We start from the raw sequence: 6,000 nt of genomic DNA on the forward strand, positions 1-6,000 counted from the left end.
TGGAGTTCTGTTTCTTCCATAGCAGAAGAATACAGCCATCAACACCAGTGTGACAGGATCTTGCTGGGAGGGAGGAATGGTATCTTAAATAGCATACGCTCTAAGCATAATTGTATTTTAAAACCACTCCTCGTTCCCTAACCCAGTCAGCACACATTATCCTAGCCTTGAACAGATGCTTTTTACTTCAGAGCTGTGCTCACACTTGAAAGCCACTCCACCCCACCCTTCAAATCAAAGATGGCAGAAAGCTCTTCAGGCAAGAGTTTTTCCTCCCTGTCACACAGGGAGTAACAAGATCTTTCTGGAATATGCGCCTTCGTTTTCCAGTAAATTGCAATCACAGCACAATTAATATGCCACGGGGAACTTAAAATAAATGAACAAATCTATCAGTACAATGTAGACAGATCTCAAAAACAATGTTAAATGAAAAAAAATCAAGTTGTAGGAGACATGTAGAGTACACTGATACATAAATCTTAAAAGTACGTATCAAAATATATTGTTTACAGCTGCATACATAAGTATAATAACATACTGGCAGCCCCTCCACAAATCCATGATTGTAGCCACCTCCAGAGAAGGAGGGAGGAGGATGGGTCTGGGGAAAAAGAACAAAGGAGACCTGAATTTTACCCTGTAATATTTTATTAGAAAATAAGGATGTGAGACAAAATATCAGAATACAGGAGCTTTATTTATAGTTATTTTAATTCCATATATAAAATTTTCGGTGTTGGATCACGATGAAGTCCATCAAACAAGGGAAGAATTAACCATTACAGAGAAGTCTTGGTGGGGAAAACTTTCTCCTGAAGTATTGCTGGGGAAAAGAGACAGGAGAGCTTAAGTCTTTAATGCTTGGCTGGGGAGTTTACATTTGATGATATAGATAATAAATTGCTGTCATTTCTTTTCTTTTCTTTTTTTTAAAAGATTTTTATTTATTTATTTATTTGACAGAGATAGAGACAGCCAGCAAGAGAGGGAACACAAGCAGGGGGAGTGGGAGAGGGAGAAGCAGTCTCTTTAGTGGAGGAGCCTGATGTGGGGCTTGATCCGACCGGGATCACGCCCTGAGCTGAAGACAGACACTTAACCGCTTAACCGCTGTGCCACCCAGACGCCCCTTGATCAAAAGAGTTTAATGTTCCTCCTGTGAAAGCAGCTGCGTGAAAGTGAACTTGACTATTTACATGATAATTGTACATTTTGAGTGGAAAAATAACAGCTTTTCAAAACAGCTTCAGAAAAGGAAAATTATTCTCTTTTGTTATGGAGAGGAAAACCTCTTACCCCGTGGTTAAGGAGTGGTTCTCAAAAAACTGGCAGAGATCTTCTTATTTCCCTTGTGAATTACTGTCCACAGGGGCTACTGGTCCACTTAATAAAGTTGTCTAGCATACAGACTAGCTACTTTATTTTATTTTATTTTATTTTTTAAAAGATTTTATTTATTTATTTGACAGAGACAGCCAGCGAGAGAGGGAACACAAGCAGGGGGAGTGGGAGAGGAAGAAGCAGGCTCCCAGCGGAGGAGCCTGATGTAGGGCTCAATCTCAAAACGCTGGGATCACGCCCTGAGCCGAAGGCAGACGCTTAACGACTGCGCCACCCAGGCGCCCCCAGACTAGCTACTTTAATATAGTAAAACATTGGAGAACATTTTGAAGAACTTTGAAAGAGCCCTCATTATTTTGCAATTATTTTTATTTTTGCAAATTACTTCCCAGTGTTTGTTCTTGTCTATGTGGATGCATATTTTTACATAACTGCAGTATAATATGCATACCATCTTTTATGTTAACATAATAGATATTTCCCATGTTTCTATGTGGTCTTCATTAATAGAAACATTCCTGTGCTATAGTTACAGAACCATAAGGAATTTATATGATTTTGTAGCAGATTCTTTTGAATATTCATACAGGGGGAAATTTTGATTCAAGTGAAAAAAAATTGTCTTTTACAATAACCCAAAAGTCCTATGGAGACAAATCTGGTGAATGCATGTTCAGTACTTTCTGGTCAAAAGCAAGTATGATTGTTAGTTAATGAAACTAGTATTTGTGTCATAAAATAATTCTGTGTATATTTCCTAAGAAATGCTGATAAATGTTTTGAAGTTTAGAATAAGCAATAGGTTTGAAAGCAACTCTTTGACACTTCTTTTTCATGGAAGTAACACATTTTATTTATTAAAAAAACCCCTCTGAACATGAGTAATGTTTTCATATAGGCCCTCAAATACTCATGTAGTTGGGTGGTGTGTGTGTGAGAGAGAGAGAGAGAGATTCGGTATAGCACTCATTTAAGAGCACAAGCTTTGGGGATAGGCCAGCTTCAAATCCTGATTCTGCCACTCTCATTTTGTGTGACTTCGGATAAATCATAGAATGCTATCATTGGCAACTTTCTTACTGTAAAATGGGAATAATATTCACCCCATACTGTTGTTGTGGAGATGAACTGAGAAGATGTATGTATAGTGCTTGGCACAGTGTCTAAAATCTGATAAGCCTTCAAATCATGGTAGCTATGTAGGGAGTAGAATTCTAAAATGGTAAACTGTATTTCAGAAAGGTGTTCAAGGGGCACCTAGGTGGCTCAGTCAGTTAAGCATCCAAACTTTTTTTTTTTTTTTTTAAGATTTGTTTATTTGAGAGAGAGAGAGGGCATGAGCATGGGAAGGGGGCAGAAGGAGAGAATCTTCAAGCAGACTCCCTACTGAGCACAGAGCCCAAGGCAGGGTTCGATCTCAGGACCCGACCAATAAGATCACAACCTGAGCCGAAACCAAGAGTGGAGCTCTAACCGACAGCCACCCAGGTGCCCCAGGTGTCCAACTGTTGATCTCAGCTCAGGTCTCGATTTCAGGGTCGTGAGTTCAGGCCCCTCACTGGACTCCATGCTGGGCATGGAGCTGACTAAAAAGAAAAAAAGAAAGAAAGAAAGAGAGAGAGAGAAAGAAGAAGAAAAAGGAAAGTGCTCACGATGCACTGTCTATGCAACTAGAGGTTCACTGATAACCTGACGCTGATTCCAACTTCTCTGTAGCTTGGCCCCAAAGAGGAACAGTTTGTGAGGGGGAAAAAATTCCAGGCTTATCTATTTGGCAAAGTGGAAAATCAAGACCTGGTGAATATTTATTTATTTATATGTAAATTGACTCTCACAGGAGAGTAAAAAAGAAACAGAATCAACAGAGAGCAATGTTGGCTTATTTTTTCTCCCTTTGTCCCCTAAATGTTGATATTTCTAAAAACATCAGCTCTCCAGTTCTCACCCATCACTGGAGAGCTCATCAAGTTTCACGTGGGGATCTGCACATCCCTTCGCCTCTGAAGATTCCAGGGCTCTGTCTCTAGCTCTGCTGTCTCTTGGAAGGGTTAGGACTGTCTCTCTGCTTTCCTGCTAGATATTGGGACTACAGATCCCACATTTACTCCCTAACTCAACTTTGAAGAATCAACATTCCAGGTTGGCACTGTAATCCGAGATAGCCTATCTCAATTTCTTACTAAAATACCCAGAAGACAAAGAAAATATAGAAAACTGAAAACTATCAGCAAGAGTTAAAACTAAAGAGAGAATTTGAGAAAACCTTTCATGAACTGTGAAGATGAGCAGAACTCAGCTGAAAAGAGCCGCTGGTTGAGCTTCTTGTGGTGTGGAATGAGAGCAAATGCCGCCGTTGCTGGAAAGCCACCCCAGCCGGAGCCGAGGGCAGACATCCCTCTCCTGCAGCTGGGGTGACGCTGGCCCTCATCAGCTCCGACTCTATAGACACTGAGTCTTGACAACAGAAAGTAGCCCCAGAAGCAGTGGAAGCCACGGGGGCTGGTCAGGGTGAACTGCGCCCTCACAAGAACAGGGACCTGAGCTCCGGGAGAGCAGGGACTTGGCTCGCTCACCGCTGTATCCGTGACGCAGAGCGTATTCTGGCTCAGGATGGACAGCAGTCCAGGAATATGTATCGAATGAAAAAGGAAAGTGCAGAAGGTGAGGGACTGAAGCAGTGTGCGATGTGGGAGCAACGTAACCTGGTGACTGCTTTGTCATGTATCACCTCTGTTCACAGAGCCAGAGAGCCAGTGCCTCTGTCCCTCCCCCCTGCTTGTGAGCGCTCGCGTTCTCTCTCTCAAATAAATAAATAAAATCTTAAAAAAAAAAAAAGAAAATTGCTTGGTTACCTCAATAGGATTCAAAAAGGCATGGCTGTCACAAAATAAAAGCAAGAAGCCACAAAACAGAGAAAAACCTAGGTGGTGGGAGAAAACTGATAAAATGAAAAGAAAATGAATTGAGGAGATAAAGAAAACCAAACACAGAATAGAAGAATCAGGAGCAGTAAGGAGTGAAATCCTAAGGACAGGTCCTATCGGTGATCTGAGTGAGAAAATTGAAGCTCTTCGAGAACTCTGGCTAGAGGAAAAAGAGAGAGAAACTCAACAAGCAAATGGTGGGTTGGAGGACTGGTTTCCTCTGATGGAAGACAGCAGGCCTGTGTGAACAGAAGCAACAACAGAAACATGAAGGAAACTTGATGGAATTGAAAACAAACAAGTAGGCAAACAAAACAGAGTATGCATACTGAAGAGGCACAACATAGTTCCAGGAAAACCACTAGAGACACAACAAAAAACACCCAGGAAAATCTCTGAATTACAAAGGTAAAGAAAAAATCCCGTAGGTCACAGTCAGGAAATAAAATCAAACATAAGAAAAATCAGGTTAATGAATACAACACTGGAACAATGTTTATAAGGGTTGAGAGAAAAACGTATTGAAAACCTAAGCAAGCTGTCTTTTATGTGTGAAATATAAAAATGATGAGGAGGACAATTCAGTGGCTAATAGCCATTGAACACTTCCTACATGCCGTGCGCTTTGCTAAGCATATTTTATGCATTATTATTGTACGTAATCCCTTTTTACAGATGAGGCAGGTTGAACACAAAGAAATTCTCAGGCATGTAAAGGACCAGAAACAATTCTGAATCAAATCTAAGGACACAGGAACTCAAAAACAGAGATGCTGAAGTATGAAGACTTGCTATAAACACTAAAAACATAAAGTCTAAATTTAGGTTACAGTTTGCAATAGAAAAAAATCTGACCTAAAATCGGTCCATTTATAACAACAGTCTTTGTTGAAAATTCCTGGTCAGTTAACAAAATCAAAAGGGAGTGTGAGTACAGACCAAGGCTCTCTAAAAGTGTGATTGATAACCCAATGTACCACATGATAATAATTATTTACTTGGAATTGATTAACAAAAGACTTGAATATTTCTGTTAAGTGAGAGATAAACAGACAGCCGCTAGATAAGAGATGACCGCACACCTTGATCCAAACCTCTTGAGCCACCAGCCCAAGAAGCCAGTTACAGCCTCTGCAGCAACTGGCCCAGAACGGTCTAGACTCCGTTAATGATGCCAATGGCCCGACTGTGCTCGCTTCCTCCAACGCAGGACGAGCCAGGGAAAGTCAAATATACTCCCCAAACTAATCGGGGACGAGGCCCCCTTCTAGTCGGCCAGCCTCCAGCCTCCCTGTGGCAACAACCTCAAATCACAGCATACCTGCCTCTTCCTTTTTGCCACTACAAAGCCTCTCGGCTCCCCTGCCTGCCTTCAAGTCTCTGCGAAACACGAAATCCAAGCGATGGTAGAGGTTTCCCTTGCAGTAGCAAGCTCTGAATAAATAGCCTCTACTTGTTCTCAATGGCTGGTCTTTGTTTAAAGATGATCACTACTGGAATTAAACACAGCACGTTTTCTGAATCATTAGAATAGGTCAGAGGAAAGAACACTCAGTATATATAGCATGAGGCAGAAAACAAGGAATCAAGAAAAATAGTCAATACTTAATGATGTGGAAAAATAGAAGACAAAAACACCAGGATATAAATTTGGGGGGAAAGACACATAACCTGCACTCATGCCAAGGAAAAGCCACAGTGGCTGGGCGGGGGGGGGGGGGGGGGTTTTTTT

At 41.3% G+C, this 6,000-nt stretch overlaps 1 protein-coding gene across 1 annotated transcript in view; it reads right to left on the reverse strand.

Annotated features, from left to right (window-relative positions):
• WARS2 (tryptophanyl tRNA synthetase 2, mitochondrial) overlaps positions 1 to 6,000 on the reverse strand; it is a 98,171-nt gene that overhangs the window by 5,631 nt on the left and 86,540 nt on the right. The window lies entirely within an intron of this gene.

Source organism: Ailuropoda melanoleuca, chromosome 2 (genome assembly GCF_002007445.2).
Source record: "Ailuropoda melanoleuca isolate Jingjing chromosome 2, ASM200744v2, whole genome shotgun sequence".
NCBI classification, from domain to species: Eukaryota; Metazoa; Chordata; class Mammalia; order Carnivora; family Ursidae; genus Ailuropoda; species Ailuropoda melanoleuca.